Raw genomic sequence first — 12,028 nt, 5'->3', positions numbered from 1 at the left:
ATATGATGAGTACTGATTACAATTCTGGGACAAATTGATGCAAGTTCACAGCATTTCTGGGGGAATTCCAGAGTTTCATTCCACTCACCAACAGTTCTCCAGATGGTTTAGTTTATTCCTCACCTGCCCAGGTGACACTCAGCATCTCCTTTTTCTCATAGCCCTGGAGATCAGGAACCCACGGCTTTTCCTCTTGTTCTCTGAGAGAGATTATGTCTGGTTTTGCGATTGGAAATTCTGCTCAGAATAGGAAAAATAAACAATATCAGGGTTGGTCACATCTTGCTACAAAAAAACCCTGTCCCTCTCTTTGCTGGGGGTACATTTCATCTGTATGAAAAGGAAATAGCTCCTGTGTAAGTCAGATGTGCTGGGAAGTGTGTTGTGCCCCCTATACGAGATTCAGAGATCTTCACACAGGGGGATTCTGGCAGAGTATTACTAAGCCATTTGCACATCTCTAACCCAGCCTGTTAGAGAGCAGGGACTGCTAGAGAATAAAACCATCCCCAGGAGTGGAGGAAGAGCCGTTCTGCGTGTGTGACTGACCAGAACCTGGTCAATGTCACAGTTCTTTCCCTTTTGGAAGCCCTGGGCAGAGGGAGATTGCCGGTAGTGTAGTATCTCTGAACCTCCTTCTCAAATGGAGGAGATAGGATAGTCTCTCCCCACAAGTTCTTGGAGCTTATCAGGGGTGAATACATAACTGGGAGCATGTCACCTGACATTTGCTGAGGGTGGTGGACCCCTGGCTTTAGCTAGGCCATGGAGCTGCTGAAGAGCAGGAACAATGACCTGTTCTGTGTTAGCATTGCCTGCTCCCACTCACTTGTCCAGCAGGGCTGCCTCCACCCCTGCCTCACCATGGGGAAAAGGACAATGAACGAGGACTCAGAGATCCCTTCTCTTCAACATGGGAAAGGAGAGAGGCCAACTCCTGACCTCCCCATTCTTACCCTACTCCTCCATGGAAACCAGAGAAGGCTATGTCTGCCACTTCCATGTGGATGGGACAACTGGGAATGATCTCAGGTCCCCCTCTGGGAGAGATTGTGTAGCCAAGGAGGAAAGTAGGCTGGCATGTGACTGGGGTCTGTGATTGCGGGTCTGAATGGAAAGATGTGGACCTGAGGAACAGGATGACTGGTGTGTAAGTGACTAGGTCTGTATGCAACAGCATGGCTAATGTATGATTTGTGTGGGGAAGATTGTAAAGGGGGGTCATGACATAAGAGGGGCAATTGGGGGGTCCAAGTGAGAAACAGCTGAGTGAGGAAGGTGAAGAAACTGTTGGTGGGGCAGTGAAGAGAGTAAAAGATGGAGAGTGGGGTAAGATATTGAGAGAGAAGAGGGAGGAAAAGGCATGGTTCAAGGAAAGCAAGGGGAGTTCAGAGAGAAGGAAATAAGCAGGGAGAGGAAGAGAGAGTGCAAAATGAGAGTGGGAAAGAAAGAAAGAGAAATTCAGGAAAGGGAAAGAAGAAAAAAAAAATGTCAAAGGAGAGATGAACTCCAACACAAACTATTCAGTCATTTTTTGGCTGCTTGGAAGATATTGCATAGAATGTTTCCACCTGCCGGGAACCAGAGAAGAACCCAGAGCTGAAGCCACACTAGGAACTCCAGAAACCACAAAGCTCCTGATAAATATGGGGAAACAAATCCTTCACCACTGATAGCAGAATCTGGTCATTCTCCTGCACAATGTCCCTGCAGAAGGCCCCTTGCCTTTCACCCTAAAGGCCCCTCTCTGCCTAGGTTAAACACATGGCTGCTTCTTCAAACATCACTGGCATCACTCCCTTTTCAGGTCCTTAAAGAAAGAGACATGGAGGAGGGGGAAGAATAGATAGAAGAAGAGAGAGAGACTACTGAAGCAAGCTTCACTATCATGACTGCCGCCCCTCACTACCTTCTAGGACCCTGGGTTTTTGTCATCCCAAGAAATGTCCTGACCAGACTAGGCCAGAGAGAGGGATCCTGATGACATCACCACTACTATTGGCTCTAGCTGGATCCAAAATAAAACCTGAGATGAAATGGGATCAATCTTTAACAGCAGCAGCAGCAACAATAGCTCCAGCCCACCTCATCTAACTTCTTGTCTTTTCCCCAAAAGGACAGTTATTACCATCTTTGATACCATCTAAGAGACTGTCAAACAAGGGGGTTTTCACTTCTAAAGCTCTCTGCAACTAGAGGGAAAGAGAAGAAGAAATTTTGTTAAAATGAAAGCCTTACTTAATACTTTACATTTCAAATGAGTTTTTCTTTTCTGTTTCTTTAATAAAAGTTTAAAATGGTGCATTTGCCATGGTATTAAATAGGCTGAGGTCTCTGTGTACCAAACATCAGAGCTCTTACTGTTTAAAGTTGGACAGTGACTGGGTTATGTTAGCACATTTAGCCTATTTATTCCATCTAAATTAATACAATAGGGGATCTGGAGTGACACATGGATGCTATTCTGTAACCTGTCCGGGTGATAAAAGCAACTGGAGACATTTCAGAAGGGGTTTTGGTCCATTTTAAAGCCAAATTCTCTTCAGACTCTTTCCTTGGGCACAGATATTCTAAACTTTAATGGTGAAAACCGCTTGGTCCCTTTTACTACAGTGCAGACCCAGCACCTTCCTTGGGACTAAGTGAACCAAGACATTTGTGTAACGTATCTTTTAACAGACGCTGAACAAATTTCTGAAAAGGAGCAGAATAAAAAGGTACATGCTGGGGAGTGTCCCTAACAATGTCCATAAGATCAGTACATTTCCTCAGCAGCATGGTAACTAGGCTTACTCTTTCTCCTCTCTCAATCTGCACAGCGATGACACAATAATCGAGATAGCACTGGGAGCTTGTCACCCCTCTCTTTATTTTTCCTGTCTCTTTCAGTCTCTCTTCCTTTCTATCTCCTCCCCCTCTGCTGGGAGACTTGGTTATTGTTCCATTTCCGGGTGCATTAGCTGGACTGGCTCAGGCAAGTGCTAACAGGATCAAGAATCTACGCGTGTCAGTCTCAGCAAATTTGGGATGTACAATTACACACACTGAGCAGACCTGGGGGTGGAGGGGAGGGGTTGAGAGGGCATTTTTACAGAGTCACTTTCCCAACGTTTGCTTTGAGCAGGGGGTTGGACTAGATGACCTCCTGAGTTCCCTTCCAACGCTAATCTTCTATGATTCTAAGTTCTCTCAGTTACCTGCTCCGGAGTTAAGTGCCTAGATCTGGGGCTTCCCTAGGAAGCAGGTACATTTTGAAACAGTCCCCCACCTTGGTTGGAACAGGAAAATCTTACCATACAAACAAGAAGAGGGTGAATAGCAGCTAGTATGCCCGAGCTCCTAGAAAAAATGAGGCAGCAGCACTGAGCACAGCAGCAGCTGCAGCACTAGTAGTAGCCCTTGTCACGTGACAATGGTAACGCTAAGGAACCAGGAATTGTCATGTGACAATGGCAGCAACTCACAACATCCCTTTTTCCCAGTGCTGAAGAAGGCTGCAACTAGACACATCCCACAGACTCTCATTTTGTTGTTCTTTTAATGTTAAATAATATGCCAAAACATAACAGCTCTGTGTTCTGAACAAGATTAAACTAGTGCCAACAAAGGGAATGATTTTATCCTATGGAAATGAGAAACCGCTCCCTTTGATGGGGTTCATTCAACAAAACAGTGACAAAGGGGTGCACTGGCCACAGAATCAGTGAGTTCTGTGTCGCTCAGGGATCACATGTATACTTATTTGCTTATACGCTAAAATAAAAATGCTAAAATAAAATAAAAAATAAATACAATTGTTGGGTAAAATTCTGACAACACTACATGACAACATTTGTAGCCTATTAGAAGACAAGACTCTTTTATGGCTTGGTTAAAACAAAGGATTTCCAGGTTCATTTACATAGAGGTACATCAGATCTGTAAATCAAGAATACTTGAGCATTCTCCTTCATGTCGGAAAATAAAACAGAAGAAATTAAGATAACCGAGAAGGTAAGAAAGAGAAAGAATATCTTTCATTAATATCTCCAAAAGAAGTAATCCACACCCAGAAAACAAGACAAAGATACAGTATGCCATGCATTGGCCGAATGTTGAAATTCAGTGAGACCAACTCTGGACAGTATATTAATATGACTTTAATGGAGCTGCATACATCTCAAAATGGAACAATAACAAGAGTTATCTGTCAGAACTACACCAGACACTAGCTACATCACCACGTGTTTTACTCACATTGGCCTCTGGATCTATCAAAAATTGTTATTTGGAATACTTTTGGCCGCACTGCAAGGTATCTGGAGACAAATGAGCCCTCTGAATAATGTGCTAAAATACAATGATGATATTCTTGTCTTTGCAAAAAGACATGATGAAAAACTCAGGAATGGCTCCTTGCTTTCTCCCTGCCAACATAAGGCTATGACCAATCTGAACAAAGACTTGGGAAATAGAATAAACTAATAATATAATGGAATTGTTTTCCTATTTCAGGTTCTCCCATACAAGTTGCAAACACAGCTGTAAGAGTCTGCAAAATACAATATCTATTTTATATCAGAAAACAAAAAAATTAGAGCAAATACAGTGCTCAAATCATATTACATATAAAAACTATGTTAAAATTAATTAGGCTGTAAATTCAAGCAGTCTAAAGTTAGAAAATTGCAGATTTAAGGTTGTCCATGCAGCTTTAATTCTGCTTCCAGGTGATTCCATACTGTGCACTGCATAAGACGGAGTCCTGACAAAAAGGTACGTAATCATGTAATTAAAGACTACATCATAATGCATACACAGAAGGAGTTCAAATTAAGATTGCACAGACAACTTTATACCATATCTGGCATTTCCTAACTTTCAGCACTTAATTTTTAGGTGCCACTCAGGAATGACCTTTCCTCATAGCCCTGGAGACTGGGATCCATGGTTTTTCTTGTTCTCTTTTTCCATGTGGAAAATCTTGTCAGTTTCGGGAATAGGAAATCCTGTTTAGAGGCAGAGAAATGAGCAAGACCAAGGCTTGTCATGGCTTCACTTAGTATTTGCTACAAAGAACTCTCCATGATTTTTAAATCCAGCTCCTGTCTATATATTTGGGGTGGGGGAGAAACAAAGCTCATCCAAGCTTAAACCAGGAGATCAGTTCTGGAAAAAAATGAATGAGGAACAATATTGACATCACGGCTGTTGTCAGTGGACATAAGAGCTGCACTCTAAGACCCTACAGGGTATCGATTGATCAAGATACTAAGCACAAAAGAAATGGCAGCATCTTCAGCTCATTCCAAACCCAGCTGAATTATTTCGTGACCCTGGTAGCAATGGCACGCCCACCACAATTTTAGTGACTGGAGCAAATGCAGTTGTGAATAAATCCTGAACTAACTGAAGTGAAGGCTACACCTCTGGGATTTAATAATCTAGATGAATCCACCAAACAAAGCCCTCCTCTCAAGACCAGATGATGACCGGATCTGGGTGAGCACAGAAACTGCTTTCTCATCTGGATCTTTGATGTTGTAATCTGTTAAATATAGGTTCTGTTCTTTAAATGTGTCTTAAGAAGCTGTGGAGAGTTCTAGGTAAAACTCTCCAGTGAGGAAATGGTAGAGACAGACAAGATTTAAGGGTAATACTTCAGTGGTGCCAATGCCTGTGATATTATCCTGAGTGCTCCTATTTTGGGCATTTCTAAATGTAGCTTAGTGACATGGTAAGCTGCAGTCAAAAACCTTCAAGTGCCAGCACATTCCCTGTTAAACACCAGAGGCTGATGTTTCATTCACTGAACAGGTAGTATTGGCTGTGCCGTGTGCCCTGTGGCAGTCCCAACATAGCAGGGCAGAGGGAGTAACCACAGTATCGCCGACCTCAAAAGTTCACAATCATGAGTCTGACCCAAAAAACCCAAGAGATTTTTCTAAAAGAGATGATATCATGGTTTTTTTTGTCTGTCTTTTGAATTCCCACAGCCCACTCCCAGTCTGTGCCACGATTTCAGAGATGTCCATTCTCCCAAATGTTTAGAATAGTGATACTCAGACCTCAGTGGTCCAGGAGCCAAATTAGCGGTGATCAACATTACCCAGAAGAGCCATAGTAGTGTGAATTCATTGTTTCATTTACTATTCATACTATAGTACTATTCATATTTAAACAGTATGATAGGGGAAATACACACACACACACACACACACAAAATCACAGCAAAGAAGTTAATAATTTAGTGCAAGTTGATAACTTAATTGGTTAATAAAAGCATCTTGGTTAATAACTTAAATTGGTTAATAATTAAATCACACAGTGTTTTAATATTATGTGCTGAAAAGAGCCACAGGAGACACGTTAAAGAGCCACTTGTGGCTCGTGAGCCACAGTCTGAGTATCACTAGTATAGAACATGGGGATTTTGGCTCCTGCTGCCAGAGCTCTCCCTACAAAGACCCAACTGAAATCAAATCATAAAGAATTTATCTAAAACACTGCCTGATGGCACAGGGAACTCACAGCTTCTCCCCAAACTCAAATTAATTCAGTGTCCCGCATCAGCCTTTCCCCCACTCCAGCAATTAATTATGCAACCCCCTGCCCCAATCTCCTCTTAGTGATCAAGGAACTTATGTGCCCCCATCACTGTCGTGTCTGCTTGCTGTACTTTTTTGTTCCTGAGTTACATTCAAAGAGGCCTGCTTGTCACTTGTATCAAGTTTTTCACCCTATATTCTGCCTGTAACACCCATGCCCCAACTATACAGTCACTTCTGAGAAAGGAGGGCAGGCCATTTTCTGTTTAGGACTCAAGGGAGGAATTGGTACTTGCATTAATTCAATTGCTTTAAGACAGGAGAAATGCCTGCCCCAGCTCCCTACTGCTCTGATTCAGCCACTAACTGAGCAGCCAGGTAAGAGACTGGTGGAAGGTTCCATTTCCCTGTGGGGCTATCCAGGGAGAAATTCTAAAGAATGTCACCTAATTCAGTGCTTTTTTTCCTGACACAAAAATCAGAAATTAGCTAAAGAGATCCTGAGAGGGGAGATCACGGGAAAGATTGGAGGATCCAGTTAAAAAAACTGAGGTAAAATTCTGACAAGGACACATTTTTCCACGATGGGACACCCCCAAGGGTCAGATGGTTCAGCCTACTGGCTTGTTTACAGGTGCAGGAGCGCTTCCCCCCGCACCCCAAAATCCACAAGCCCCACCCCCACGGCTCAGCCAAGCCTGCCAATGTCAGTCTGTAGCCTCGCGCATGCAGCTCCCTCTAGTGTTGTCATGCGACAATCCATCGCACACACCCCACAAACACAGCTCTAGGCCCCTCGCTCTCCACAGCCTTCTAATAAAACCAGACAGATGGGCTGGAGTTGGGCTGAGCCTGAGAAAGGGCGGGGGTTGTTACAAGGTGAACAGGGATGTTGTGAAACGCTGTTTCTGACTTTGACCAAATCTCCCAGCAAACTCTGCTCAGGGATGAGATACGGCCTGGGACCTTTCAAGGGGGATCCAGCTTCTTTAAGGGGGAAGTTGTGGTGAAGAGGGTTTAAAAATCAGGCTGAATGCTGTCAGACATTAGAGCCAATACATCCTACCCTCTAACCCTGCGCCAGCATTTCCCCCCATTCTACTGACCCCCACCTCGCTGCAGGCAGATAATGCTAGTTTTCTGTTGAGGATGGAAGGATGGGACCTCTCTGCAGCAGGACAGGGAATGGCAAATTCTCACTCCTGCTGCTGCTAACCAAAAAAATGAGTTGGGGAGGACAGGAGAATGAAGGACCTGTCAGCCCCACTAATGTGTTACGTTCCCCTTTCCGACAGCTCAGGGGGGTAACACATTAGTGTCAGATGAACACAGTGAAGCCCACACTTTCTGAGAACTCCTTTCTTGCTTCCCTGCTAGTTGACTTAATTAACATGCCAGCTTGCTCACTGGCTCTTCTGGTGGAATGTCCTACATCCACTTCCTCCAGACCACCCTCTCCATCCCACCACAAATAATTTGGCATGGGAAGGCGAAGGACCACAATGCTAGATTCAGATCAACACCCACCTCCTACGCCATCAAAAGAAGCACCGTAAACACAGTCTTGATACAAAGTGTGTGGAGAGATTCTGCTTGCCCCACAATCTCCACCACTAATCTCCTTGCAGGAGCAGGTGCGCAAGGTACCTCCCCACCCCACCCCCGCACATACACATGTATGCCCTTTCAGGAAGAAAAGCTGTCCCAGAAGTGCTCCTCTCCTGAATCTCTCATCACATCCCAGCTCCCCAAATCTTCAGAAGGGAACATGGAGAAAGGAGTAGCTGGTTTCCCCTTCATGCTGTATGCTTTTTGCATAAGCTGTCCCTGTATCTCATCACAAATGTAACAAGTTTGCTGCCCATTCCCAACTCTAGGTCTTTCTCCCATTGCTGCTTTCGTATGTTTCAACTCCCACTATCTGTTTTTCTGATTCACCATAAAATTTTACATTTCCCCCCCAATTCATTCCTGTTTTGTAATCTCCTGGCCATATTTCCAGCCTATATAGGCCTCTGTGGATTATTTATCTGCAGGAAACAAGCGTATTCTAAAAAGTACCAGAAAACTTGGGCAGGGAACCAAAAGCCTGGGATGGAATTTGGCCAGAACGTCTTAAAGGAGTTCTTAAATAAGGAAAAAATTGCTGAATTCTTAAATATAAATGGAAACAACACAGAAAAGACAAGTGCTGAAGACACTGCCAGGTTCTCCCTGTGGAGACCAGCCTCTCAGGAAGGAATCATCCCAGCTGGATGGCCCTGTCTACTTTAAGGAAATTCACCTTGCTGTCACTACATGGTTGTTACTACATTGAGCTGCCCCGATGACAGCCTATTTTATGCCGTGCAGTGTGTCTATATCCAGCGGTTGCACGGGTGTAACTATTAATTACACTGGTGAAATTTCTTTAATGCAGTCAGAGCTAAATAATTTCTTGAGCTCATATGTACCCCTGATTCTTGATCACAAGCATTTATGAATGGGCTGGATACAGAAGTGAGTGATTTCTACTGAGTGAACTTGTGGATCTTTTTGACATACTGCTCGACAGTGAAAAAGTTTCCAGGACACATGGATCTTTTTAAACAACTTTTTATTAGAACTTTAAAAAAATAATAAATATAATGTTTTTTGAAACTAGAATTAAACTCAGATACTCTGTGAGACCCATATTTCAAAAACACAACACACACACACACACACAAACAAATAAACACCACAACAGCACTCCCTGCACGTAGAAAAAGGAAAAGAATCCTCAAAGCCCATAACTTCAAGAAAAATTCTTGTCAGTAACAAGGGCTACAAAGTCCCAGAGAAGGATGCTGGTTTCTTACATTGTAAACTCTTCCGGACAGGAACGGTGCAAACTTTGTTGTGCACCACCTTGTACAATACAGCCCCAATTCCTGATGAGACCTCCGGGCACTTCCTTAATATAGGTATTAAATAGCAAAATCCTCCTGTGGGGGTGATTCTCATTATTATTACTATTGTCTCCGTTTTACAGATGGGGGAACTAAGGCACAGTTAGATGAAGTGAGTTGTCCGGAGTTACCAAACAAGTCTGCGACAGATTTGGGAATACAACCCAAGAGTCTTGACTTTCCATCTTCTGCTCCATCTGCTAGAAGATGCTCCACTTCCCCGCTATAAACTGTCTGAGGCCCTCCCTGTGCTCTTTTTTCCATTCCTCTTAAATATATTTATTAAAAATGACTTCCCCTTAATTACACTACCTACTCTCCTTCCATCCCCCAAATGACCCACCCCCCAGCACCTCCTGGTCCCTTCTGTGGCTCCCACCACACATTCCTTTTCACATCTCAGGGCCCTACACGACAATTCTTCCAGCACCAACACTGCCTCTTTGTCTAACTCGACCACTTACATTCCATTCTCAATGAAGCATTTTTCATTCACTACGAACAGGGAAGAGCCCTGTGGGCCCAAAGTAGAAACACAACTGGCTTCCATCTATTGGGAGACCCTGGAGAGATATATGAAGCTTTCCCCACTTTCAGCCCATTCTTAAAGTTTCTCCCCCATATGGATTCTCTGATGTCGAATGAGGGCAGAGCTCACAGTGAAGCCTTTCCCACAGTTGACACATTCATAGGGTCTCTCCCCAGTGTGGATTCTGCGATGCTGGATAAGGTGAGCACTCTGACGGAAGCTTTCCCCACACTCGGCGCATTCGTAGGGTCTCTCTCCTGTGTGGATTCTCTGATGTCGAAGAAGGGCTGATCGCCAAAGGAATGTTTTCCCACAGTCAGCACATTCGTAGGGCCTTTCCCCAGTGTGGAATCTCCGGTGCTGAATAAGGTGTGAGCTCACCGTGAAGCTTTTCCCACACTCGGTACATTCATAAGGTCTTTCCCCCATGTGGAATCGCCGATGCTGAATGAGGGCAGAGCTCACAGTGAAGCTCTTCCCACACTCAACACACTCATAGGGTCTCTCGCCTGTGTGGACTCTCTGATGTTTCATAAGCTCTGAGCTCTGACTGAAGGTTTTCCCACACTCAGCACATTCGTAAGGTTTCTCTCCAGTGTGGGTTCTCTGATGACGAGTAAGAGCTGAGCTCACACTGAAGCTCTTCCCACAGTCACCACATTCGTAGGGTCTCTCTCCTGTGTGGACTCTCTGGTGCTGGATAAGCTGCCAGTTCCCACTAAAGCTCTTGCCACATTCGGCACATTTATAGGGTTTTTCTCCTGTGTGGATTATCTGATGCCGAATGAGTTTTGAGCTCATACTGAAGCTTTTCCCACACTCGGCACATTCATAGGGTCTCTCCCCTGTGTGGATTCTCTGATGCTGAATAAGATGTGAGCGCTGCCGGAAACTTTCCCCACACTCATCACATCCAAAGGGTTTCTCTCCAGTGTGGATTCTCTGGTGCTGCCTGAGATTTGAGCTAACCCTGAAGCTTTTCCCGCAGTCATCACACATTATCGATCTCCCCCTCATGGGATTTCCCTGTTGGACAATGTCTGGCAGTTTTCTGAAAGCTCTTTCACGTGAAGTTGATTTACTTTGTCTCCTCCCTGAAGCAGTTCTCGGATACCTTTCCGATTTGCATTGACCCTCACAAGTTTTTCTCTGCTCAGTACTCTGGGGAATATTCCCTTGGGGTAGTCGTGATAACATGCCCTGTGGTTCCATTGACTCAGGACCTTCCTGGTGCAGATTCTCCTCTTCATTCTCACTCACAATCCCATCACCTAGTCAATAAAATGAGATTCCAGAGGTGAGTCACTGGGGAGAAAGGAAATCTTAGAACAAGAAGACAACTTGAAAATCTTATTTACATATGAACATATGATTCCTGCACTTGTTACAGGTGATCCCACAGGGTACGTGTATACTTCGAGCTGGGGGTGCGATTCCCAGCTTGAGGAGGCATACTCACACTAGCTCTTACCTAAGTTAGCATGCTAAAAATAGAATGCAGCTACAGCAGCGCAAGCAGCAGGATGCGCTAGTCACCCTGAGTGAACGTTTAGGATCTTGCACAGACATGCCTCCCGGGTGGCTCCCTCCCATCATCTGTCCTACTATTGGCTGCATTCTATTGTTTGTTTAACTAAATGTCTATACCTTGGTTAGTAAAAGGTATCAAATTTAGGCTATATTTGGTTGAAAAGCACTATGTTTTAATAGTTATACCAACCAATGAGATTGAACATTTCTTTAGGAAAGTAACTAAAAAAGTACAAATGCAAATGAAGATTAAAAGTAAGCTATTTAAACCAAGGTTTCCTGATTGCTGATTTAAACATGAGTTAAATGATTTTGATTTAACTCCATCCAAACTGCTCTGCACATTCAGCAGTTTGGGTTGGCTAGCAGGGGTTTGCCAGAGGTCTTTGGCTGGTTTCAATATGCCTTTGTTGATGGGCATTACTAGCCTGCCCAAGATGGAGAGTATCAAAACGTTTTGGGCCTTCTGGCTGAACCACTACAGTCTCAACTCCAGTGTCTCAGTGATTCTG

At 44.1% G+C, this 12,028-nt stretch overlaps 1 pseudogene; it reads right to left on the bottom strand.

Annotated features, from left to right (window-relative positions):
• Positions 1-12,028, bottom strand: part of LOC137155120 (zinc finger protein 850-like) — a 36,662-nt pseudogene that overhangs the window by 2,841 nt on the left and 21,793 nt on the right.

Source organism: Emydura macquarii, unplaced genomic scaffold, assembly GCF_026122565.2.
Source record: "Emydura macquarii macquarii isolate MOO-44397 ecotype Brisbane River unplaced genomic scaffold, CSIRO-AGI_Emac_v2 contig_1348, whole genome shotgun sequence".
NCBI classification, from domain to species: domain Eukaryota; kingdom Metazoa; phylum Chordata; order Testudines; family Chelidae; genus Emydura; species Emydura macquarii.
This window is presented reverse-complemented; position numbering and strand designations above follow the sequence as displayed.